The 25,909-nt window shown below is 41.2% G+C and overlaps 1 protein-coding gene across 13 annotated transcripts in view; it reads right to left on the bottom strand.

The window, feature by feature from the left end:
• EPB41L2 (erythrocyte membrane protein band 4.1 like 2) overlaps window positions 1-25,909 on the bottom strand; it is a 647,115-nt gene that overhangs the window by 609,436 nt on the left and 11,770 nt on the right. For 11 of the 13 annotated variants that reach the window (XM_029594576.1, XM_029594575.1, XM_029594573.1 and 8 more), the window contains exon 2: window positions 13,223-13,336. The exons of the other annotated variants lie outside the window; for them this stretch is intronic. The gene's annotated coding sequence lies outside the window, so the exon portion shown is untranslated. The remainder of the gene's footprint in view (window positions 1-13,222; window positions 13,337-25,909) is intronic. 13 annotated transcript variants of the gene reach the window in all.

Below are 25,909 nucleotides of genomic sequence, written 5' to 3' on the forward strand. Positions count from 1 at the left end.
TACATATTGAGTGTTTGCTCTGTCAGTCTTCCTTATGCAGTAAAATCAGTAGTTGAAGTTATCCTATCTCTGTGTTCTACAGACTGTACATAACTGACTGTTTTCATCATCTGTTCTTTGCATTTCTAAAGTAGCACTAAAATGTCATGCCTAGTTTTATGTATTTGGAGGGGTGGGGGGTTTCTAGAGGCTTTTATACATTAAACAAAAAAAAAAATCCCTCATCCATGCCCAATTTAAAATTTGCCATGTTGGACCAGACAAGATGCATCGAGCCAGTTCAGATTGTAAGTACCTGGCAGATCCTACTCGCTCTTAGGGGAGCAGAAGCTATCTTTAGTCTAGCCTCGACAGCACTCATCCAGCCTCGACAGCACTCATCCAGCCTCGACAGCACTCATCCAGCCTCGACAGCACTCATCCAGCCTCACCTGCAGTCAACTAGCCTCACCAGCATTCCTCCAGCCTCACCAGCAATCATCCAGCCTCACCAGCAATCATCCAGCCTTGACAGCACTCATCCTGCCTCGACAACATTCGACTAGCCTCAACAGCACTCAGCCAGCCTCACCAGCATTCAACTAGCCTCGACAGCATTCATCCAGCTTGTCCAATATTTAGTGCACCATTTTCAAGATTGCATCATTGTTCCCAACCAATTGAGCCACAATAATGCACCTCTACACCATACCTAAAATCTGGCACAATTTCAGAAAGCACACAAAACCTGCAATTCATCACATCGCACGACAACAAATACTTTTACCAATAATGATCTTACCGATAACACAATTCCTAGGACTCTCTCTGTTTACCTTAACACTATTCAACGCTCAGTCTCTCTCCAAAAAAATGGACATCCTCAGTGACTACCTCATAGAAGTCAACCCAGATATCTGTGCAATTACAGAGACATGGCTAAAACACACAGATACTGTACTCACAAATCAGCTGCCCATACAATCTTACGACTTATTCTCTGTCCCCAGACCCAAAAAAAAGAGGTGGGGGACTCCTCCTTGCAGCAAAAAAAGGACTTAATATAACCTTACAACTTACCAACTCCTCCACCAAACTAGAATTCTCCCTCTTTAAATCTGATCAAATCCAAATAGCTTTAGTCTACGCACCACCAGGAACCTTAGAATTGGATCCCTCTCTACTGATCGAACTTATAGCAAAACACAAACGCCTACAAACCTGCTATAATCCTCGGTGACTTTAATTTACACATAGATGCTTCTCCACAATCCATCAACTGCCAAACAGTCCTTTCCTCACTCAACCATTTGGGCTTTACTCAAATTATCAACAGTCCTACCCACAAGGCAGGCCACACTCTGGACCTCATCTTTAACAAACCCTTTATCATTCATACCAACCCCACTTGCTCACCAGTTCCATGGTCAGACCACAGAGTCATCCACACAACCCTCAGGATCAACATCCCACTTCCTCAAACCATTACCAAATCCACCATCCACTTCAGGAAACCATGCTCTCCAGACATACTCAGTGAAAAGATGTCCGAAGCATTAAATCAACTAGACCTCACAGACGCAACAACTGCAACTACCTCATGGATCAATATTAACAATAAAATTGCAGATCAAATCTGCCCAACTACAACCAAAACCATACAACCTACATTAGACAATAGAAAACCTTGGTTTACACCCGAACTTAAATCCCTAAAACAATCTCTTAGAAAAAAAGAACAAAGCTGGAGAAAAAACCCAACCACTTCAACACATGCTATCTACAAATCCCTCCTCAACACCTACAAGAATACCATCCTTAGAACAAAGAAAGAATTCTATGCAAAAAAAATACACCACTTCATTTTCGACTCAAAGGCTCTCTTCTCTTACGTCTCCTCTTTAACCAAACCATCTCCTCCTACTATCCCAGACCACCAAGCTCTCAACAAAGCAAACGAACTAGCCAACTACTTCAAGACAAAAATCACCAACCTTACCCAATCAATCACATCCAACAGCCTTACCCTAACACACCATCTCACAGCCTTGCCGCAACTAAACACAAGCCTGGATTCATTCGAGCTCACTTCTTCACTGGAGATTGAAAACACACTCAAAAAACTCAAACCTTCCTCACACCCATCAGACCCATTACCAACAAATCTCCTCATCGCCATACCAAACACCATCTCAAAACCAATTGCAGAAATTATCAACACATCCCTTTCTCAAGGTTTAGTTCCTAACCAGTTAAAATTAGCAATCCTGAAACCATTACTAAAGAAACCAAATGCTTCCCCATCAGACCCAGCTAACTTTAGACCTATCGCAAACTTACCACTCATCGCCAAACTGATGGAAAAAATTGTCAACAAGCAACTGTCAGATTATTTGGAAGATCATAACATTCTAACCCCGGCTCAATATGGCTTCCGAAAACGCCTAAACACCGAATCTCTCTTACTATCTCTCACTGACACAATCCTCATTAATCTGGAGAAAAAACAATCTTACCTGCTTGTTCTTCTTGATCTTTCTGCTGCATTTGATACAGTAAAACACTGTACTCTAATAGACCAACTAGCCAACATAGGGATCAAAGGCACAGCTCTCAGATGGTTTCATTCCTTCTTAAGCAACAGATTCTACAAAGTCAGGATAAACAACAAAGAATCGCATCCAATCCTTACAGAGCAAGGAGTCCCACAAGGATCCTCACTTTCACCCACCCTTTTCAATATCTACCTCCTCCCTCTCTGCCATCTACTCTCAAACCTCAAGCTTACCCATTACCTCTATGCAGACGACATACAAATCCTTCTTCCGATTACAGAATCCCTTCAAAAAACTATCACTTACTGGAACGAATGCCTACAGCCTATCAAAAACCTACTCTCAAGCCTCAACTTAGTATTGAATGCTAATAAAACCGAAATGCTCATTGTCTCCCAGGATCCACTCACAATCTCTTCCAGCCTCTCTCTACCAAACGCAAATAACACGTTCTCACCTGACGTCAGAGACCTTGGAGCATGGCTTGACAATCATCTAAACCTAAAAAAGTTCATAAACAATACCACAAAGGACTGCTTTTACAAACTGCAAGTCCTCAAAAAACTTAAACCCCTCCTTTACTTCTCCGACTTCAGACTAGTACTACAATCCATCATTCTTTCTAAGCTCGACTATTGCAACTCCCTGCTTCTAGGTATACCCACCAACACCATCAAACCATTACAGATGGTTCAGAATTCAGCGGCTAGAATTCTAACAAGCACTAACAAAAAAGATCATATCACCCCAATCCTTCGTAACCTACATTGGCTTCCCATTAAACAAAGGATACTCTATAAGGTACTCACTATCATCCACAAAGCGACAAACAAACTAGCTCCCATCACATTAAGCTCTCAACTCCAACTGCACACTTCTTCCAGACCTATCAGAAGCGCATACAGAGGAACACTGCAGGCTCCGCAAATAAAATCTTCATTGAGCAAACGAGCGCTATCTTCAGCAGGCCCCCACCAGTGGAACACGCTTCCCCCAGATCTAAGACTAGAACCTAGTCATCAAGAATTCAAAAAAAGACTGAAGACCTTTCTTTTCCAACAAGCCTTCCCAGACGCTTAATTCTACTTAGACGGACAGACATCCTAAATATTAGGTATCCCCTAATTATGGACACCGTACCAAATCCTACTTTTAAGACTCTGCAACTGGACAACTATCTTTGAGTTCAAAAATTCATTTTATTCTATATATATATATTTGGCATTGTTAATATGCCTTTATTTCTTCGTTAAAGAGTTATACTGCTTATATTAAATAATATAATTTTTATTTATTACCAGTTAAACTATAATATTTATTTATCACTATGTTAAATTGTCATCCAGTTATATTGTTCCATATGTTCTACGGTTCTATGTAAAGCTCCGCTCTCTGTTGGGCAGTTCATTGTTTTATGTAAACCGGAGTGATTTGTAGCCCCTACAAGAACTTCGGTATATAAAAATTAAAAATAAATAAATAAATAAATATCTGGCTAACGTGTTAGAAGCTTTTTCTCTAGCAACTGGGCCAAACATATTTTAAACCCTGCTATACTAGTCGCCTTGATCACGTTCTGTGGTAACAGGTTCCAGAACTGAGTGAAAAAGCATTTTCTACATCTGTTTTGAATTTGCTGGAGTGTCCCCTTGTTTTAGTATTTCTTGAGATCTAAAGTAGTGGTAATGAAAGTGCCTTCAAGAAATTGTATACAATGCCCCCCTTCTAACCAGCCTCCAACTCCACTCTTCCTTAAATGAATATTAAGTATCATTTTCTGTCGATAAGCAGGCTGATTTAGCCATTCTTTCTGGGTGACGTCATCCGGCACAGAAGCGGAGCCATCTCGCCAAGTTTTCGAAGGTTTGCTTCCTTGAGCATGTGTAGCTGTTCCCATGTGATCCTCTGATTCTGTCAATAAGCAGGCTGAACTAGCCATGCTGTCTAGGTGATGCATTCCAAGGGCACGGGGTAGAGCAATCTCTCCAAACTTTTAGAAGTTTGTTTCCCTGAGCATACATGACCGTTCCTGTGCAATCCTCTTGTTTCTCCTCAGTTTGTTTTTTTTCCACACTATGTATGGTTGTGTGGTACCTTTTTTTTTTCTCTACACTTTTTTTTTATCAATGTTTCCTTGCTTCACTATGGAAACCCCCAGGAGCACTTTTCAGTGCTGTTATGACGGTTACCTTCTGGACATCCTCAAAAAGGCATCAGTTAAGTCTATTTTGAAAAAACCTACTCTCGATAGTTCAGATCAGAGTAGTGTTAAACCTAGTTCTGCTCTTCCTTTTGTTTCAAAAATAATTGAAAATGCAGCTTTAATACAGCTAACTCAACATCTTGATAAGAATGCAATTTTAGATCCTTATCAATTTGGTTTCAGGAAATCGATGAGCACGGAGTTATTGTTCTCCTAGGGCAAGCAGGATGGTAGTCCTCACACAGATGACATCAGATGGAGCCCAACATGGAAAACTTTTGTCAAAGTTCCTAGAATTTTGGCACACGCGGTATCCCTCTTTGGTCTCTCTATTATTTTTTTTTCTGTGGAGCTGTCGTCTTGCAGTCTTGGAGCTTTTTTCTTCTGGAATACGTCCACTTTTTGGCTAATTTTTGCCGTTTCTTTTCTGCGCTGGGTCCCATTTGGTTCCCCCCTTCCTTAGTCAATCCTGCAGCACAGTAAATCTTTATTGCGCGGTCGGTTCCCTGTAGCGGTGTCAGGGGGTCTGCAAGTCATCAACTGTTTGCTGGCCTTGTTTTTTCGATATGGTGTCATCGGGTTTTCATCAGTGCCCTCGGACTATGTCCATCATGGATCCACACAGTGTGCATCCTCTACCTGGGGTCATCTCACGACGTTCAGGGGTGCCAGCTTTGTGATCAGATGAATCCCAAGGGCCAGCAGGCCCACCTCGACAAGATGAAGAAGCTTTTTGGCTCTAGGAGACCTGAGCCTTCGGCATCAGTGGGTGTCTTGGTCACTGAAGGACTTGTGGGGAACCTATCACTGATCCCTCCACTGGTAATGCTAGAGGAGTGGGGGGCTGGGGATTGGCCCTTCTAGATCGAGGGTGTCTGGATCTTTACCTTCCACTTCAGCACTGGGGAAAGACCAGGCCAAGCACCAAGGGAAATTGTGAAAACTAGTCAAGAATACACTTTTTAGAAAGAAGTCTGAGGTTTACCTTATTTCCAATTCTATTTGTATTCATTTTGTGTGGTCCTACTTCTATCCCTTCCTCAGCCAACAAACATTTATTAAGTAATTCTACTTTCCTGTCAGCCTCAATATATTCCTCCCCTTCACCTCAGTGTCTCACAATGCCACTTTTGCACTTCTAACCACTAACTTATTTAAAATTAAGTCTATTTTTCTTCTATTTGCATTCCAACTTTCTCAGCATCTCTTACTTTTTCCAGATGTTGCCACCAGTCTGGGATCTTTTGTAGTCTATAAACACTAACCTATTTCTCATCTTTTCAGCTACTTCTTTAGAAAGCCATAGCAGTCTATTTTGCCTCTTTCCTTTTACTTTCCTAACAAAAAAGTTAGCTGCCCTTATATCTTTTAGTTTTACCCACTGCTCTTCTATTTTCCCATCCAGCTAATGACTCCCACATTTTAACAAAAGTGAGTTTTAATGAAGTCTAGGACCCTTGTTTGTCTTTAAATAAGCCTTCAACACATGCTCTACTACTGAACTACACCGTCCGATGCTCATCCACTACAGGACCTAGTGCTTATCAATGGAGTCTGTATTACCCCCTCCATGTGGGTTCCATTACCAGTTATCCTTGCAGAGAATCCAGATCTCCCTTCTTCTGGAAGACACTGTAGCTGGGTCATACAAATCACCAAACAGCAAAGCAAAATCCCCGAGAAAATAGCACCTCCTCCTTTCACAGCAATTTTGTAAATACTGTCCATTAAATCTTTATTTTTTTCTGTATGTAATGGAGGTCCGCGCATTACACCAATACACACAGACGTTCCATTCCCTCTTTCCAGATTAACCCACAGTGCCTCCTCCTCATAAACCCTTTTCTGTTCTTTAATATTTTTTATATGTAACACTATCCTCACCCTGTCCTTCCTGACTAGAAGGTAGCCAGATATAAAACTTTCACAGTCATGCCTCTACATGTAAATCTGCCTCTTTATCCAGTAATTTGTTTCCAATACTTGAACATTACTGTATTTATTTATTTATTTATTTAATCTTATATACCGGCTTTCAAGTTCATTTCAAGGCGGTTTACATTGATTGAAGTTGCAGTAGCAACCTTCAAACACATATATACTAAAAACAAAACATGGTACATGACTAAAATACATTAAAACCAAAAGCTAGCTGACTAAAAATATATTAAACTAAACCCTTTCAAATCCCAACAATTCTGCCACATCTTCCCAGGTACCCCCCTTCCCTCCACCCATCCATCTACCCTCCTCCCCTCCACCCACCCATCTCCCCTCCTTCCCTCTTAGACTCTCCTCTCCCTCCTCTCCTAGTGTCTCTGTACTACTATGGAAAACGGGGTCAACTATTCAGGCTAAAAGCCTGTTCGAATAGCCAGGTTTTTATCTGCTTCCTAAAGCTGTTAATGTCCTCCTCTGTCCGAATCTCAGCGGGTAAGGAATTCCACATTTTTGGCCCTGCTAAAGATAAGGACCTCTCTCTCACTGAACTAAGGTGAGCCAGCTTGGGCGATGGAATGGTCAACAAGGCCTGCCCAAGGGACCTCAAATTTCGTGATGGGACATGGATACGTAAGGAGGCATTCAGCCATTCCGAATTCGTGCCATGTATTGCTTTATGTATTAAAGTTAGGCACTTGTATTGTATACGGAACTGAACCGGCAACCAATGTAAACCCATCAGAACTGGGGAAACATGATCAAATTTTTTATTTTTTTTTTGTGTCAGATATTAGCCGTACATAGCCGTACATAGCTTTCCAGATTTTGCTGTTTTTTTCTCGCTTTTCCATACACGTGTTAAACGTTTTACTTATCTGAGGACTTCATTCATTCATTCCTAACAATTCTAAATTAAAATTCTCCTCAGTAGGTTTGCCAGTCTGTCCTGGAAAATGCTACATCCCTTCTTTGACAGGTAGGCCACATCTCTGCTCATCATTTCTTGAAACACCATCCCACGGCCCAGGAAGCAAAAACGTTCTCGATGACACCATCAATGCAGGTATTCTCCAGAATGCAAGCTTCCCTGTTGGACGTTTAAGCCTTGATTGAGAGGTCTGAAAATACTCTGTGCATCTGCTTTATCCTCTCTCCCAGAGCCATGAAGTCACTTTTGATATGATGTGTAGTACCTATCATTTGTGCCAACATGGATAAATAGCATATGATAATAGGCAACCTCTACAAGATGATTTTAATTTCGGCACCTGGCAGACAGCACATTCCCCAACAGGGCAACAGGTTTGGTCAGCAGATGGATGGTTCAATGTCTCTCTCCAAAGAGAGTCACCAACCACAACTACCCTGCACCTTCTAGGTGCTTTGACTGCCGAGTCTCCAGGTTTAGGATTTGTAAGTCTCTGCTCCTCCTCATTTTGTGATCATTTCTCCTTTTTTCAGAGCTGTGGACTAGTTCTTCAGCTCAAGGGAAACTGGAGTTGGGATATAGGGTCTAGTGGCTATAAAAATTTGGCACAGTCATCTTGTGGTCCATTTTCACTTTCCCTTCTGCTTGAGTTTTCCCCATTTTTGGCTCTTCAAATAAGCACCTCATTCTCCCATATGGTTCAGTTTTGCCACCCCTTCTCTGAGTTCCACCACCTATGTCTTGGGGGGGTTGACCGGCAGATATCTTTCACACTGATCCAAGTTCCTCACTATGGATCAGGATATCTGGCCTGAGACAAGCAGAAGTAATAACAGTGGTGACAACTTTGGAAATACGTTTCTCAGCTATCTTTCAGCTGTTAGGCACTTATGAGCTTATGTTCTTGTTTGTTTATATATGATTTGTATAAGTCTATATCCATGAAGCAGGCATTTGTGCTGAAATATGGCTATGTTCAGTTTTTAATGTGTTTTTGTTAACATTTTACTTCATGTATTCAATTTTTTTGATAAATATAAAATAAGCACAGTATTTATTGCACTGTTTCCCTTCACTATTGCAGCTAGTTCTTGTAGTGCGGTTGGTTTCCCTTTTTTGTTCTTTATATCATATATCCCTGTCAATTTCTGATCTGTCGGTATCATTTTTCAAGTTATGTACCTGCTGCTCACACACAGATGGAAGGTGGGTTTTCTCTCATCATGTTAACGTACCAGAATTACCCGTGGTGCAGCAAAGTGCCATTCTCTCCTTCCACTAGTCCCTGCTCACAGAAAGAGAGGGACACAGGCAGACTGATGAGGTGGTAGTGGGAGAAAGTAATGACAGTCACCAGTCAGTTGCTGTGACAGACCGAAACACTTCTAACCAACCAATCCCTCTCCCCATCATCATTAGATGCCCTCTTAAAGTGCAAGTCTGTTCTATCCCTACCTGCTTCCGCAAACCACAACATCTTGGACAACTTCCCCAGAAGGAGATGAACGGCCGCTCTGCAGCTACAATTTCAAGCAGGGCCCGTAAATACATGCCAGCAGCAGACACCATTGCCTCCACAGTCCTCAATAATAATGGTGCACTGTAGTGACCTGGGTCTGCTACGATTCCAGGCTTATATCCAGCATGGGCAAGTCCACTTTGAGATGAGAAGGGCACACAAGGATGACAAGGCTAAAGTGCAGTCAAAGAACACACTTTGAAATTATATACTCCATGAAGTATCCCTTTCCTATCTTGTTTTCTACATAAACTGTTCCCTTCTTATACTTTTCTGAAGCTTGTGAAATAATTAGAAATTTCTAGCATATCCCCTCTTCCTTTCTTTCCTCTAGTGCAGCGTTTCCCAATCTTTTCCATACCAAGGCACATCTAGATTAACAAAAATGACATGTGGCACACCAAATTGCAGACACGCACAGATTAGGTGGAAAAGTCCAGAACACGAGTAATCAAGGTACGGTGGGTCGAGAAACCAAATTCAGAGTCCACCTGTGTATGGGAGCCACTAAGTATCTCTTATTTTTGAAATTGCTTCACCATGAAATTACAATAAATTCAGTGAACAGCATACATAGATGGACTTAATTTGGTTTCTCGACCTACCATAACTTGAGCACACCAAACTGCACCAAGCTGGCAGTGCAGACATAGAAAGGACTTATATAGCCAAAAGAGTAGCTAGGGAAGCTCTGAAAGCCCCACCACACACACTTCAAATTTTAAAACAAAGGAAGAGAGTACGTGGAAACACATGGACCCATCACAATGTACCAGCTCCCTCCATATAAAAGTGTAGGAGAAGAAAAAAAAGTCAGTGTTGTACAGGCAGCCGGCAAAAATAAGATTCTACAAGCCAAAGAAGCCTCTCTTGAATCAGAGGTAGTTTTCAATGCTGATATTATTGAAGAAAAACAACTTAGAGATCAGTGGCCCAAAAGGCTGCCAGAGCTCCTACACTACTACTTCTCTGAACATACAGAACAAGTCACATGCAGTGTTCACTGCACGCTCTCCCCATCTGGAAGGAATAAAAGAAGGCGGCCAGTCAAGAGGGAAGATGAGGAAATGCTGTTTTAAAAAGTGTATGCTACACAAAGCAGGTCCAGCTATCCACTCCCTGGCTTGCTGCCTATTGACTACCACACTCCAGGGCTCATTTGTATCTAAGAAAAGGAGGCATGCTTGATTACACATTCTCAGAAAGGAGCTCCTTTATGTGTATTGTTGCTGTGAAGTGCCGAGAGTAGAACTCATATGCTGGTCTGGATCTGAATATCAGGCAGTGGTGATTTTTCTTTGGCACACCTGATCAGGTCTGAAGGCACACTGGTTGGGAAACATCCGGGTGAGTGTCTCAGTAGGGTTTGTGTTGGGAGGCCTTGCATAATTTTGGTAGATAGGATAAAAGAACTAAGTTTAAAAGTACGTACTCTGTAACCAAAATCTGAAAGTAGACTTTTATAGCTAACCACCAACTGATGCTTTACATAATACACTATAGTAAATATCTACATTGCCATGTATGTGACATGATCATAGAAAATCAGTCTGCTTTTACAGGTTGTCCAAGCTGATAGACCTTCAGAATTTGTTCAACAAGGATCTGGGCTTCTTAGTACATCTTTCTTGAAGAAGAGCAGTGTATAAATATAAATTAATAACATAAGGTATGCCATACTGGGTCAGACCAAGGGTCCATCAAGTCCAGTATCCCATTTCCAACAGTGGCCAATCCAAGACAATTGTATTGTCCTTTATTTACTCATTCTCCAATAATATGAAAAAAAGACATCTGAACTGGTTTATAAAATGTTAATAGCTCAAACAATCCAAAGTCCAAATTTACAAGTAGGATACAGTAAATCAGGCAGTTAAAATAAAAATTACTCAGTCATCTATCTAGATAAAACAACGGCCTATGACAGTAGCCCACAACATTCTGTTACAATGTCTAAAGCAGGTGGGAGTTGAAGGTTCAGTTTATCTGTGGTTTGCATTATATCTGTCGAAAATAGCAGATCTGGCTGCAGGGGTCACATTCAGACTGGTATGAGATTCAACAAGAGGTCCTTCAGGGATCCATTCTATCAGCACTTGTTCTTATCTGGTCCCTCTAGGTGTTTTAATTGAGAAGTTAGGGATTGGGTTTAGAGCATATACTGCCTTTCAACTTTATTTTCCCGTAGAGGACTCCTTCAAGACCACAATAACCCATATCTCAATCGGTATGGTTAAAATTAATCTTTAGATGGAACAGAATAGTTTGTTATTAAATCTAGATAACAATCAGAGATGGTTTGCTTTTCCCACCTGATGCTGAAATCCTCCTATTATCGTTAATGGGGATAAAATCCCAGTTCAAACTGTTGTAAAAATAATTTGGGGATTGTTTTTGCCTAGCACCTGACATTTTTACCTCACTTGTGAGCAATTCTTAAATCTGGATTTTAAGTTGACACGAATGAAGGTACATTTTGAGAATTGTATATTGACAGTAAAAATTGAATCCCGCAACATAGTTATGTTGAATTCAGCTCTGACGTTGAAGGCCCAGGTTAAAGGAATAGTCTAGAGAGCATTTTTCAAAATTACAGGTTTTGAGACCATTAAGAAATCTGTTGCCATTGGAGGACTTTTGATTGTCCAGGCACTAGTTCTCAGCTGTTTAGATTATTGTAATGCACTTTACATGGGAATGCCAATAAATTTGGTAAAAATGCTCCAACTGATACAAAATGCTGCTGTTGGGGTGAATTTTAATTAACCTTGGGGAGGGGGTGGGGGGGTATCTGTAAAGCCCCCTTTTTTAAGTTACACTGACTCCCAGTTAAATATCAAATTCACTTTAAGATGTATATTATAATATATAAATCAATCATGCAGTATTTGTAAAAATTGTTTGGAAAATTAGATAAATGTGTACCTAGTCATAGCTCCCATTATGTAGAATACGCTTCCGCTATGGTTACACCAAGAGCAAGATTATTTGCAGTTTAGAAAACTGTTAAAAGCATTTTAATATATATATTGATGTAAAATGTGGGAAGCATAAGATGCACATTTTTTTTTAATCATGTTAATTGTTTTATCTGTGCTTTTTAAATGTTATTTTGTAATCCGCATTGTACAAAATGGATCTAGTGGAATAGATGTAATAAAATAAAAAAGTTAGACACGTCATATAAGATATATTCTGGATAAAAATGATTGTCATATCCTAATACAGTCGTTCGTACTTTCAACAATTGATTACTGTAATGCAATATTTATCAGCCTTTCAGCCTCGAGCATACAAGCATTACATGGTTTTGCAAAATGCGGTGCTCATTTAATTATGCATGCTCGACCCTGGGATCTCATTGGTCCAATTTCACAGGAATCGCACTGGCTCCCTATCATCGTATCCAGTATTAAAATATTGATATTGGTCTTTAAAGTCATAAAAATGGATGCCCCCCCCCCCCCCCGAGGCAATTATTGACCCCTTATGTCCCTACCAGATCTTTACGCCCCTTCTGTTAGAGCCTTATATTTGAAAGGCTCTAGAAGCTGGGCTTTCTCCATCATTGGTCCATTGATGAGGAAATGCGCTTCCCGTACCAATCCAAGCTATCAATGATATAAAGATCTTTATAAAACAGGTGAAAGCCCTGCTTTTTAAAGAAATCTCTGGAGACCGGTTAAGATGGATATAATTCTATGGTGTCCAAGCACTAAAAAGGTATATAAAGAGCAGCAGAAATTCTCAAGTTTTGTGGCCATGTTAGCTACAAATGAAAAACTAATGGGGAAATACAGTTACATAGTCAGTACTGGCCACTGGATTTCTAACACAGGCAAAACATGCACTAGGATAACATGCTTCCTTAGCCAGCAGAATTCTCAAAGGGCACAGTACAAACACATTAATGAACGACATGGTTTTAATGCAGTCTCTTTAAATGTGAGTCTACAGATAATGCCACAGGTATAAGGCAGGCAAGTGAATCCATATACCAACTATCAAAAGTGTACGTCACACATTTCGTTAGATTGAATTTGATATTTTAAGTTGCTCGGTATATCAGAACTAGTAAACACAAATTGCAAAAATACCTGTTATTTAAGATGCTTCTGAATCTGCAAATGTTTGAATACTTGTGCAGAATAAGTCCCCAGCAATTTCACTTGTTTCTGATACTTCTGTTCTGAATGTTCTACAGCAAATGTCTACAAGAAACATTTATAAAATACTGAATCAATCATTGGTTTCTTACCTTCTGTTGCATATTTAGTTTTCCCATTTAATAAAAAGCAGCTTATTAATTTTAAAATTTTGTTACTCAGTGATCACAAACATATGTTATCCTGGGTTGGCTGTGCATTTAGCTTACAAAACAGTCAGTTTCTCTGGAAACAGTTTCAACATTAAAAAATATTTCCTCCATATAAATATCAAAGTCTACATTTAAAGAAGAGTTGCATAAATTAAAAAAAGTCTGTCACTGCTGATATTAAACAAGTTCTAATCTGTATACAATTTTTCCTGATCAAATAATTCTACTTTTAATACAACTTAGTACCACTTAAAACAGCTATATTTACAAATCTGTGAAATACTAAATTGCCTTTGTCTTTACTATTCTAGGTCATCTTTTATGTCCAAAGAGACTTAAATCCTAAATACATTAAAATTGTTTGAAATAAAAGCTATACAATATGCCTATAATTCTTCTTTTAAAAATACTGTTCTCCCAATGTCACTCCTCAGTTTCAAGCTATTTTCATAATTTGAGGGAATTGGAATGGAACACAATAGTCAGTCCATCTACATGCCTCATTTACAAAAATCCAGAAAGATGAATGGTTAAGCAAAGCAACTTTAAAAAAAAAAAAACAAAACACAAAAAAAACTCACATTTCACCTCAAATTCAATTCAGAAAGTTTTCAATTTATTCAAACAGGCAAATGAATTGTGAAATTTTTTTGGATGCTCTCACTGAAAACAAGAAACAAAACTTTGAAATAGCTCCTGCATGTCTGTTTCCATTTGGCAACAAAATTTCCAGCTGTGACTTAAATTAGCACAATCCTAATTTCGTTTCATCATGAATGCTTTTAGAGTGATTATCTCTGGGGGTAATTCTACCTCCATGTCTGCATAATCTTTGGTCTCTCTTCCTGATTTATATGTATTTTATTTTAAAAAATGCATATCCTGGGGGGTACTAGCGAGTACAGGGCTTGAGGGACGGACTCCTGAGAATCTTCACTAAAATTTAGATTTCTATTTATTCTGCTTTTTGATTTTGGAATTCGACTGTGGTAATATCTATGAGCAAGTAGGTGAAAAGGGAGCTTGTTGCTGCACTACAAAAAAGTGTTAAGAGGTATAAATAAGATCCCCCTCCCAAATCAAGATGGCACCCGGCAAAGAACCTGTCTTGCTACTGAGACTTACGAATGAGCTGTTGCAGAATAAAGATTTTTTGAGACGAAATCCCGATACCATGCATGAAATACAAAGTGGATCTTGCTGCGCTCAAGGAGCATTTTTCATTAATATAACTAAAAAGTCTGTAAAATTGGACCACAGGATGTCTGTTAATGCTGAACTGATTTCAGGTCTCCAACAAGAGTTACATTACTGGAGAGAGATCTGGAAGACTTAAATAACAGATCTCCTCACCATGACAATTTATGGGTTTGGGGGGGATCCCTGAACACTCCGAAGGCTCTGATACCCTTGAGTTTCTGCAGACATTTTTCACTAAGCTGTTGGACCTAACTTTTGAGCAACCCTTTGAGACTTAAGAGTGCACCATTCACCAGTGTATTATTGTCTAGGGGCCAAATTCCCAAGAACTTTGTACTCCAGATCCTGCACTACCCTCAAGCATTGGAGATTCTCCAGCAGGCGAAGATTACGGCACTTTTATGATTTGAAGGAACGCAGATTCTTATTCTTCCAGATCTGAACAAGACTATTGTGCAGCATCAGAAACAATTTCTTGCAACGTGGCCTCAAGTGAAGTCCTTGAATGAATATTATGGATTGTTTCACCCTGCAAGAATGTGAGTTGCACAACAATTCTGCAAAGAATTCTGATGAGCCAAAGTTGTTGCAGTCCTTTTAGAAGGTCTTGCTGGATCAGATATGAATATTAAATGAGAAACTTTCCAATTCTTGGACATTCATATTTTTTTCTGTACTATGAAATTAGCCATTTTATTTTTGCTAACTACGGCTGAGTGAGGTTGACCATTTAGTGATTGCCTTCAAATTTCGTGTTTAACCTCCCATAGTTCAGTGGCATAACACACTGCTGCTGCTGTTGCTGTTCTCTTGACTAGATACATTACAGGACATTTCCCTTTGTCCTTTCATTTTCTATTAACTGAGTCTTGTTCAAAAGTCTATATGGGTTGTCACATTTGTTCGTTTGCTGTACTTAATGAAGATGAGCAATTCTTTTTGCATTATGGGTAGGCATTGCTTATATATCGAGCGCTATGATAACAGTGAGTGGTCTCCCGATTTTGTCTAGAACTTGAAAACAAAATTGCTTACCTGTAATAGGTGTTATCCCAGGACAACATGATGTAGCCCTCACATATGGGTGACATCACTGGACAGAGCCCTATCATGGAAAACTTTCTGTTTTGACTGGCACACTGAGCCCATTGAGCATGCCCAGCATGCCATGATCCCTCGAGCCACAGGGGTCTCCTTTCAGTCTCATGTGTAGCAATAAGCTTTAGCCAAAAAATAAAATAATAAAATGTATCAGACCCAACTCCGCGGGGTGGCGGGTGGTTTCATGAGGACTACATCCTGCTGTCCTGGGATAACACCTATTATAGGTAAGCAATTTTGCTTTATCCCAAGACAAGCAGGATGCTAGTCCTCACATATGGGTGATTAGCAAGCTACAGGCTGAGTCATTCTTGTGTTGGACCAACAGCAACAACTTGCGCAACAGGCACAACAACTGGTGTACTGTTGGAAAAATGAGGCAGCCTGAAATCACAGCAGGTTGGATGCGGAAGGAGTTGGGATTATGCTGGATACAAGTTCTTTAAGACAGATTGTCCGTAGGCTGAATCTGGTCATCCTTCCTTGTCCAAACAATAATGAGCTGCATAGGTGTGAAGAGAACTCCATGTTGCAGCTGTACATATGTCAGCTATTGCATAGTGCGCTACTGAGTTTGACATTGCTCTTACTGAATGCGCCTTTACTTGTCCCTGGAGAGGAAGGCCTGCTTTTTCATAGCAGAACTCTATACAATCTGCAGGCCAGTTAGCGTTTGTTTGCCCACTGCTTTACCTGGTTTGTTTTTATCAAAAGAACAGAGTAGAGTGAATTTCCTATGGACTGCAGTGCAGTCTAATATGCAAGTGCACATTTACAGTCTAAGGTATGCAAAACCCTCTCGCCTTGGTGAGAGTGAGGTCTTGGGAAGAATGTGGGCAAAACTATGGATTGATTCAAGTGGAATTCCATAATTACCTTGGGAAGGAATTTAGGGTGAGTATGGAGTACCACTCGGTCATGTAAGAATTTTGTATATGGTGGGTATGTGACAAGTGCTTGTAACTCACTAACCCTTCTAGCACATGTAATAGCTACTAAAGAGAATTTTCCATGTTAGAAATTTAATATCGCAGGAATCCAGGGGTTCAAAAGGAGAATGCATGAGTCTTGTTAGTACTATATTAAGGTCCCATTCAGTGACTGGTGGCCGTAACGGGGGTTTAAAGTGAATTAAACCTCTCATAAATCTACTGACAAGCGGTTGCACTGATATTGGTGCATTCCCTATTGTATGATGGTAAGCTGAGATAGCACTTAAATGTACCCTTACTGAAGTGGTCTGGAGACCAGAGTCTGAAAGGTGCCAGAGAGTCTAATAAAGATGATGTGGGGCAGGAAAAGGGATCAATACTTTTCTGTCCACACCATGTGGAGAATCTTTTCCACTTAGAGCGATAGGGTTTTCTTATGGAAGGCTTACGTGAAGCTACCAGCACTTAAGACACATTAGTTGAAAGATTAAGTGGTTGTAGGATCAAGCTTTTGACATCAAGGCTGTCAGGGATAGGGTTTGAAGGTTGGGATGGCGCAACCTGCCCTGATCCCGAGTCATGAGAGGGGGAGCTGTACCCAGGCGAATTGGCTCTCTGATCGATAGGTCAAGAAGTATGGGAAACCATACTTGTCAAGGCCAATAAGGGGTTATGAGTATCATTGACCCCTTGTCCTGTTGTAGCTTCACTAGAGTTTTGGTTATTAGCAGTATCGGGGGATACGTGTATAGAAGGCCTGAGTTCCAGGGGTGAGCAAAGGCATCCCTGGTGAATTTGTTGATCCCTTTGTATAGGGAACAGAATGTGTCCACTTTGCGGTTCAGTTTGGATGCAAAAAGATCTATGGTTGGTTGGCCCCAGCGTTGGAATATTCTGGTCGTTACCAAAGGATCCAGGGATCACTCGTGGGAATGGAACTGACAACTGAGGCGATCTGCAACTATGTTGTGTATGCCTGCAAGATAAGCGGCCCGGAGAAACATGGAATGTGTCAGTGCCCAGTCCCAAATTTGTGCGGCTTCTTGACAAAGGAAATACGAGCCCGTACCTCCCTGCTGGTTCAGGTACCACATCACAACTGTGTTGTCTGTCTTGTGTGAAAGGCAGTCCTTGAACGCATGTAGAGCATAACGTATAGCTCGAAGTTCCAAAAAATTGATTTGAAAAGTTGCTTCGAGTTTTGTCCAAGTTTCTTGAGTTTGGAGATTGCCCATGTGTGCTCCCCAACCTAAGGTGGATGCATTTATAGTTAAAGTTACTTGCAGAATTGGTTGTTGGAAAGGTAGGCCTGTGCGCAAGTTGTTCTTGTTTGCCCACCAGAGGAGAAATGAACATAGTTGGTGGGTTATTAGAGTTGGAGACGACAATGGTTGAATGGCTTGCACCCATTGTGATCTTAAATGTCCATTGGATTATTCTCATTGAGTGACAAACTGTGGAGGCCATGGGTCCGAGCAGTGTTAGAAACTGATGTGCTGTCGCCTGTTTCTTTGTGTGCAGAGATTTCGCTAATGAGGAGAGTGTTTCTGCACTGTCCTCTGGGAGGAAGGCTCTTGATTTTATGGTGTTCAACTCTGCTCAGATGAATTGCAGTAGGCGAGATGGTGTGAGGTGGGATTTCTGGTAATTGATGTGGAATCCCAACGAGTGGAGCAGATTGATTGTGAGCCTGAGAGGTAAGAGTTGCTTGCTTTGACTGGCTTTTGATGAGCCAGTCGTCCAGGTAAGGAAAAACGTGTACACTTTTCTTGTGTAAATGAGTTGCTGCTACCACTAGGCACTATGTAAATATTTGGGGTGCTGAGGCAAGTCTGAATGGCAGAACCCGGTATTGGAAGTGCTGATGACCCACCAGGAAACGCAGAAATTTGTGATGAGGAGGGAATATTGAAATGTGAGCGTAAGCGTCTTGCAGATCCACAGAACAGAGCCAGTCTCCTGTCTGACGAAGGGGAAGCATGGTGCCTAAGGAGACCATCCTGAATTTTTCTCTCCGTAGAAATTTGTTGATATTGTGGAGGTCTAAGATGAGACGTAGGCCTTCTGTTTTCTTTGGAATAAGGAAATAACGGGAGTAGAATCCTCTGCCCTGCTGAGGTCGGGGAACTGGTTCCACGGTCCTGGCTCTCAGAAGGGTGGATAATTCTGTGTTCAGGAGAGTGATATGATCCTTGTGTATCCAAAGAGACTTTGGTGGAGAGTCTTTTGGTACTGTGAGGAAATCCAGTTGGTAACCGTGTATTATAATGGATTGTACCCATTGATTTGTTGTAATCTTTGACCAAGTGGGTTGAAAGAAAGAGACCCGACCTCCCACTGGTAGATTTGGGATCAGGTCAGTGGAGTTGGCTGCTGTCCTCTGGTGGGTTCTCAAAATCCTGATGCAGGGCCTGTCTGAGGTGGGGGTTGAGGCCTAGGTGCCCTTGGTTGTCTAGGCTGACTTCTCTGTGCTGGTCTAGATGCCCTACCACGGGGTGCCAGTGGATAATATCTCTGTGGTCGGTAATAGGGTTTCTTGGTGTCTATGTGTACTGTTCTAAGTGCCGAAGATGGTGGTTCTGTTGGAACAGCAGAGAGCTGACACAAAGTTTCAGAGTCTTCTTTTAATTGTGCTATTGCATCCTGAACCTTGCCTCCAAAAAGGTTGTCACCAGCACAAGGTAATTTGCCAGCTTTTCCTGAACCTCAGGCCTGAGGTCAGAGGCATTTAGCCAGGCCCACCTACGTGCACCAATTCCAGTTGCAGCCATCCTGGACGAGGTTTCAAAACTATCATAGGCTACACGGACTTAAGCGTTTGCCTGCTTCTAGGCCCTTATGTATAAGATCATTTACAGAGTATTGATACTGTTGAGGCAAAGTCTCAGATAGTTGTTGCGTTTGTTTCCAGAGATTGCGCTGATACTGCGTCATATATAGTTGATGTGACACTATCCTGGAAACAAGCATTGAGCCTTGAAAGACTTTCCTGCCAAGAGTGTCTAAGAACTTTTGTTCTTTGCCAGGAGGTGTCGATGAGTGAGGACTATCCTCTTTGATTTCTTCTGGGCGGATTCTACCACCACAGATTGGTGTGGGAGTTGGGCCTTTTGGTAACCTGGAATGTGCTGAACTAGGTAGGTAGCATCCATCCTCTTGTTCCCGGTGGGATTGAACATAGGTGCTCCCACAGTCTGTGTTGCAGGTCAACTAGGACTTCATGGACTAGAATTGCTAATACTTCCTTAAGAGGGTCCACAAACTGCAAAATCTCCAGAGTCTTCTGCCTGGTGTCCTCTTCTGTCACTAACTGAAAAGATATGGTATCAGCCATCTCCTTGACAAAATTTGAAAATGAAAGATCCTCTGGAGGTGACTTCCTCCATTCTTCAGATGGGAATGGCTCAGACAGCACATCTTCTGATGAAGAATCTGTGTCTCCCTCCTCCCAGGTGTCTGATGAAAGGCATCGTGGGGGAGTAGAGGGAGGTATGAAGAAAGGTATCGATGGCTTTTGCTGTGGCATTAATGGGGGAGAAAAAGGCATCAATGGTGTCACTGGAATTCTCAGCCGAGAAATCCCAGATGGCCCTGGAACAGGTTTAGGCATGGAAGAAACCCCGGAGACATCGTCTTCACTCATGGGGATCGGTATTTGCGGTGCCGGTGGTTGAACCGGTAGAGCACCGATGAGGGTATCGAGTTTCGCCAGAATTGGTGCAAAGAGTGAGAGGTCCGGCATCAGCATCAATGGCGGTATCGGCACGGGAATCGGCTCGGATGGCACCGAAGAGCGTCTTTTACTGCCTGGCGGATAAATCCATCCAGTTCCTCCCATATAGCTGGTGAGGTCAGAGCAGCTATGGGGGTAGCAGAGAAGGCAGAACCGGCACATCCACAGGTCCCTGTGATGGCTTGGTACCCGGCACAGTACCGGTGGGGAACGCCTTGGAGTGAGAGGCATCGAAGGACGTTCCACTCAAGCTCTTTTCGGTGATGGTTCCTTTGGCATCGACGGGGTTCACCGAATCAATGCAACATCGGGTGTCGACATCCGATGACAATGGTGATGCTTTTCCCAATGCTCGGTGCTTTTCTTCTCAAGCACCGATGTAGATTTTACCGATGGCCGGGATGGAGTCCGTGATAAGTGGTCACCGGAGCCATCAGGGCGACGCTTTCGAACTAACTAACTTTTTAGCCGCTCCAGCCGGAGACGACTGAGTCGATGACGATGGTATTAATTGAATATGGAAGAGATGTTCCATCTTCTCCTGACGGGCTCGTCTACCCTTGGCTGTCATTTCGGCACATTGTGGACAGGTGGATACGTTATGGGATTCACCCAAGCACAGCACACACTCAACATGCGGGTTGGTGATGGGCATAGTGCGAGGGCAGTTCGGGCACTTTTTAAAACCCGTTGCCTTTATGAAGGCCGGACAGCCGTCGACGGCCTTCTGACAGAAAAATTTTTGTTTAACCGGAATCGACCGGAAAAACCCAAGTACTCACTGGCCGGTGAAGACAGGGAGACCCCTAAGAAGGGGATGAAAAGAGAAATTTTAAGTTTTTTTTTCTCTAAGTATTTTGTGTGAGAAAACTCACAGGGCTCCTTCACCGCAATGCTAACAGCAGCGAGGAAAAACAAAGACTGAAGGGAGATCCCTGTGGCTCAAGGGATCATGGCATGCTGGGCATGCTCAGTGGGCTCAGTGTGCCAGTCAAAGGTTTCTAGAAACTTTGACAGAAAGTTTTCCGTGATAGAGCTCTTTCCAGTGACGTCATCCATATGTGAGGACTAGCATCCTGCTTGTCCTGGGATAAAGTGAGTTACAATTCCTATTTAATATGTTGTTTCTCATGCAGTTTATGTTTTAAGGATGCTTGCTTTGCTTCTGATGAATCAGGTTGGATTCTTTTATTTATTAGAGTTGCTGCAATTTATCAATTGGTACTGCAGTATTACATGGCCATTTTTCTTGTGTGGCTGAATTCTATGAGTCAAATCTCTATCCTGTCTCTTTAGCTTCCAGGCTTTTAAAGGTTGTTTCATCACTTTTCACTGTTCTACCACCTTGTTCCTGGTGTTAAATCGTGGAGAAATCACAGAACAGTTTGGATTTCTCTGTATGGATCTGTGATGTTTGTTGATATTATATGTACTTACTATTACACTATCATTTATTTCTTTTCTCTATTTATGAGGCAGTTTAGAGCTATTTTACCTATTGGTATACATTGTTTTGCATTCTTCTTGGAAAGATATGCTTTACTTGTAATTCTATTCCCACTAGCATCATGCTGATTTCAAGTTTTTGTCATGAAACATTAAAGGCTTCCATAATCCTATTAAGAGAAAGAAAGATTTCTTAAGGTATAGAAAGACTAAAGGCAGATATCTTCCTTCAAGAGACATTTAGATTCTAAAGAATCTCTCTAGTTATCCACTATGAGTTTTGAAGTCCTTGCCTTTTCTCCTTCCTATGTAAGAAAAATGGTGTGATCATTCCCTCTAGGAAAACTAGTAGCATTACTGTGTTATCTCAGCATTAAAATGCTGAAGGCAGTTGGGTTAATGTTGTGGCATAGACATGTGGGTTATCTTTGCTTTGTTTAATCTTTATGCACCTAATATTGACTCTCCTGATTTCTTTAAGGAAATTGCTCAAAATATTGCTGATGCTAGAACTTATCCTATAATCCCTGGGAAAGACTTTAGTTTACATTTAGACTATTTTGGACCAGAAGACTAAATTCAGACTCAACAACTAATTTTGGTTTATTTTGTACTCTACTCTCAAAGCGCCCACTCCTAGTGAACCCCTGGCAATAACATCCTAAAGATTCTGAATTTCTCTTCTTTTCTTCACCTCACCTTTTCTAGAATAGATTTTTTTTCTAAGTGCTTGATGCCTTCTGTGATTCTTACCACTACTGAAAGGATTCTTGTTTCTGATCATGCTGTGGCTACATTGGAAGCTTCTAGTGAAGTTATTGGTAATCTGCAGTCTTCATGGAGATTTAATTCTGGGCTTCTTAGTGATGAGTATTTCATTCAACATGCAAGTGAGGAATATTTTGAGTTTAATCTACCTTTGTGTCCTAATGATGTTTGATGGGATGCGTTTTAAGGCTACTAAATGAGGTATAATTCTCAATTATACTGCAGGAGATAAAACACAAAAAAAAAAGCAAGAAATAAATCTGCTTACTCTGGAGCAAAGGTTCAAGTAGAACATCAATATATTGCTAGGCAGGAATATTCTTATTGCAGCTGCAAAGTTAAAACTCGAATATAATGCCATTTTGAGTCTGCAGACTGGTGCTTCTATTTTTTCAAAAGTATAATTATTATTCAGAAGAAAATAGGTAAACTAGAACTCTTGCACAGTATTTAAGAAATGAGGGCCTGGCAAAAAAATCTTATGATTATGTCCAAAGATTGTGAAAAAATGTAGACATTCTCAAAACAGTTTATTACTTTCTATTCAGAATTGTATACACCTGAATCTCATGATCTCTCTGCTGAGTTGCAGAAGTATTTGGGCATCTTCATCACCTCAAATTCTTGGAGGTATAATTCACTATGCCAGATGCTGATATTAATGAAGAGGAGATTCTCTTCTATTAAGGGATTAATCATCTGAAAAGTCTCCTGCTCCCAATGATGTTGTAGTTGAATTTTTTTCTCTGAACTACTAATTCTTACTTTGTCACTTTATTTCAAAAGTTTTTGCAGTAAAGTTCTACTGCGGGTTTTGTGGTTATTGAGAAAACAGATAAGGACCCAACTTTAGTGCAAACGTTTTGTCCTATTTCCCTTATTAATGTAGATTTAATTATTTTTGCCAAAATTCTCATCTAGGCTTGTTAAGGCCATTGACTGTTATACACTGTGATCAAAATGGTTTTATGCATGGTAGAAAGGCATCTGATATGTGACATCCTCTCTCCAATAGTCTAGACCTTCCTATGGTCGCTCTTTTATTAGACACTGAGAAGGCATTTGACTGGGTAGAGTGGGACTGTTTTCTGTTTTGCAATGGTTTTGATTTGGCACTAAATTTATTCAAAATGGTCAAGCTTCTATATTTTGCACCAAAAGCAAGGATTTTTAACATGTACTCTGAGGGGGGGGGGGGGGGGTTCGTATTTCATAGCACCTGGCAGGGATGCCCTCTTTCGCCTCTCTGTAATATTGCCCTGTAAACATTAGCAATAGGTAATTAGGACTGGTTTGGTCACTGTTGGAAACAGGATGCTGGGCTTGATGGACCCTTGGTCTGACCCAGCATGGCAATTTCTTATGACCAGTGAATTAAGGGGCTGACGCATGGTGGGGTGGAATGTAAATTGATATATGCAGATTTACATGCCTGTGTGCCTGTAGACTATACAGTTTTTGTTGCAAATTGGTAATTTTTCTAATTAGCTCTGGGTATAAAATTGGTCAAAATCTACATCTTTGCTTTTGAATGCTCATACTTTTAAAGGTTTGTCTACTTTTCCCTTTAAATGGAATCCCACTGCTATGAAATACATGGGGGTTTGGTTTGGACAAATGAAGATACTATGATTTAAAAAAAAAAAAAAAAACACACACCAAGGAACACCTACTTCAACTTAAAAATCTGACTACCAAATGGTCTCCCTTACTCCTCTTGGTGTACACATGAGGCGATAACTATTGCTTCTAAGCTAAATTATGTTCTCAGTGTGTTACCCTAGCCCTTAAGTAGAGGCCTCTCTAAAGCTTTGGAGACAACTCATTTTCTATGAAAGTCTAATCTGCCACATATTGCTCTCAGTAAACGGATAACCTGAAATCACCTAAGAAGTTAGGTGGTGTTCAATCTCCTGAGTTTGCTACATCACCAAGCGTTTATACTACAGCAAGGCAGTTCTTGGTTGCAATCTTCTGAAACGCAAGATAAGCCTATCTGGCTGTTGCTAGAAAAGGCTGAGGCCCATCCATTTCCTCTTCACTTGTGTTTACCTATTTGTATGAAAAAGAGTTCCTAGGATTTTATGCTACTACTAATGCATTTCAAAGTTTCCCCAAGAAAGGGATACATTATTAGCACACCACCTCAGACATACCTGTGTGGTACCCTCCTAAATTTAAAAGTTGACATAAACCTATTTGAGAGTTGGACAGATTTTGATATATGGAACTTCTCAGCTTTAGTCCCAACAGAGGTTGAAATTATTTCCTGATTTACAAGTGGAATTTGGCATCTAATTCCCCAAATCTTTTCTGGCTTCAATTAAAACATTTTATTTCATTGCCTAAGCTGGATGTAGACACGTCACCAAAATATCCTCTAATAAGCAGGCTTCTAACTTCTATAAAACCTCAGTCATATTGATTCTAGATGTATTGGCACAGAAAAGGTGTGGGAAAGGGACATGGGTTCTTAAATGGATTCTAAATTAGGGAATATATTTTGGAATCACTCCATTCGGATATCTATCTCTGCTTCTATTATGCAATCAGTCTTCTTTATAGCACATTGAGTGGTCTGGACTCCTGTTCAGGTTGCTAAAATTGTCTGCTTCTAAAGCTAATATATGTTGGTCATGCGCTAAAGAAATTGGTACCTTATCTGACAGAGGGGCTGGTCCAATACAGTGCACTCACACGCGCGCACTGTTTTATCGCTCTGATATTAACGCCTGCCTGGAAAAGGCGTTAATAGCTGAGCGCACATAGAAGTACAGAAAAGCAGAAAAGAAACTGCTTTTCAGTACTTCTTCAATAAAAAAAAAAAAAAAAAACCTCGGCAGACGGCCGAGTTATGAAGACCGATGCCAGTAAACTCGAGTTTATCAGCATCCGTTTTCATTACTGGCAGACGGCCGGTTATGAAAACCGATGCTGAGTTTGCATGGCGCTCCCCTTGGGGGCGCCATGCGTGCGCTAAGAAAGCAGGTGCTGAAAAGTCAGCACCCACTTTCCACAAAATGTATTGCATCGGCCCCCTCAGTCTGCTAGAAGGGAGGCCCCAGAGTGCAACTGCTGAGAAACTAAGCAGGCAGGCCTCGCTTCGGATGCTCTGTTGCCTAATCCCAAGCGAAGGCATAGAAGACTGAAGCATCAAGAAACCGAAATTGGCGCAGAGAGGAGGTAGGGGGAACAGTGTGGCCGACTGCCACCACAAGGAGTCTGATGTCGCACCTACAGGAGGGAAGTGCACTACCACCAGCACTTTCAACAGCTCCTGCTCCAT

Source organism: Rhinatrema bivittatum, chromosome 3 (assembly GCF_901001135.1).
Source record: "Rhinatrema bivittatum chromosome 3, aRhiBiv1.1, whole genome shotgun sequence".
NCBI lineage: Eukaryota > Metazoa > Chordata > Amphibia > Gymnophiona > Rhinatrematidae > Rhinatrema > Rhinatrema bivittatum.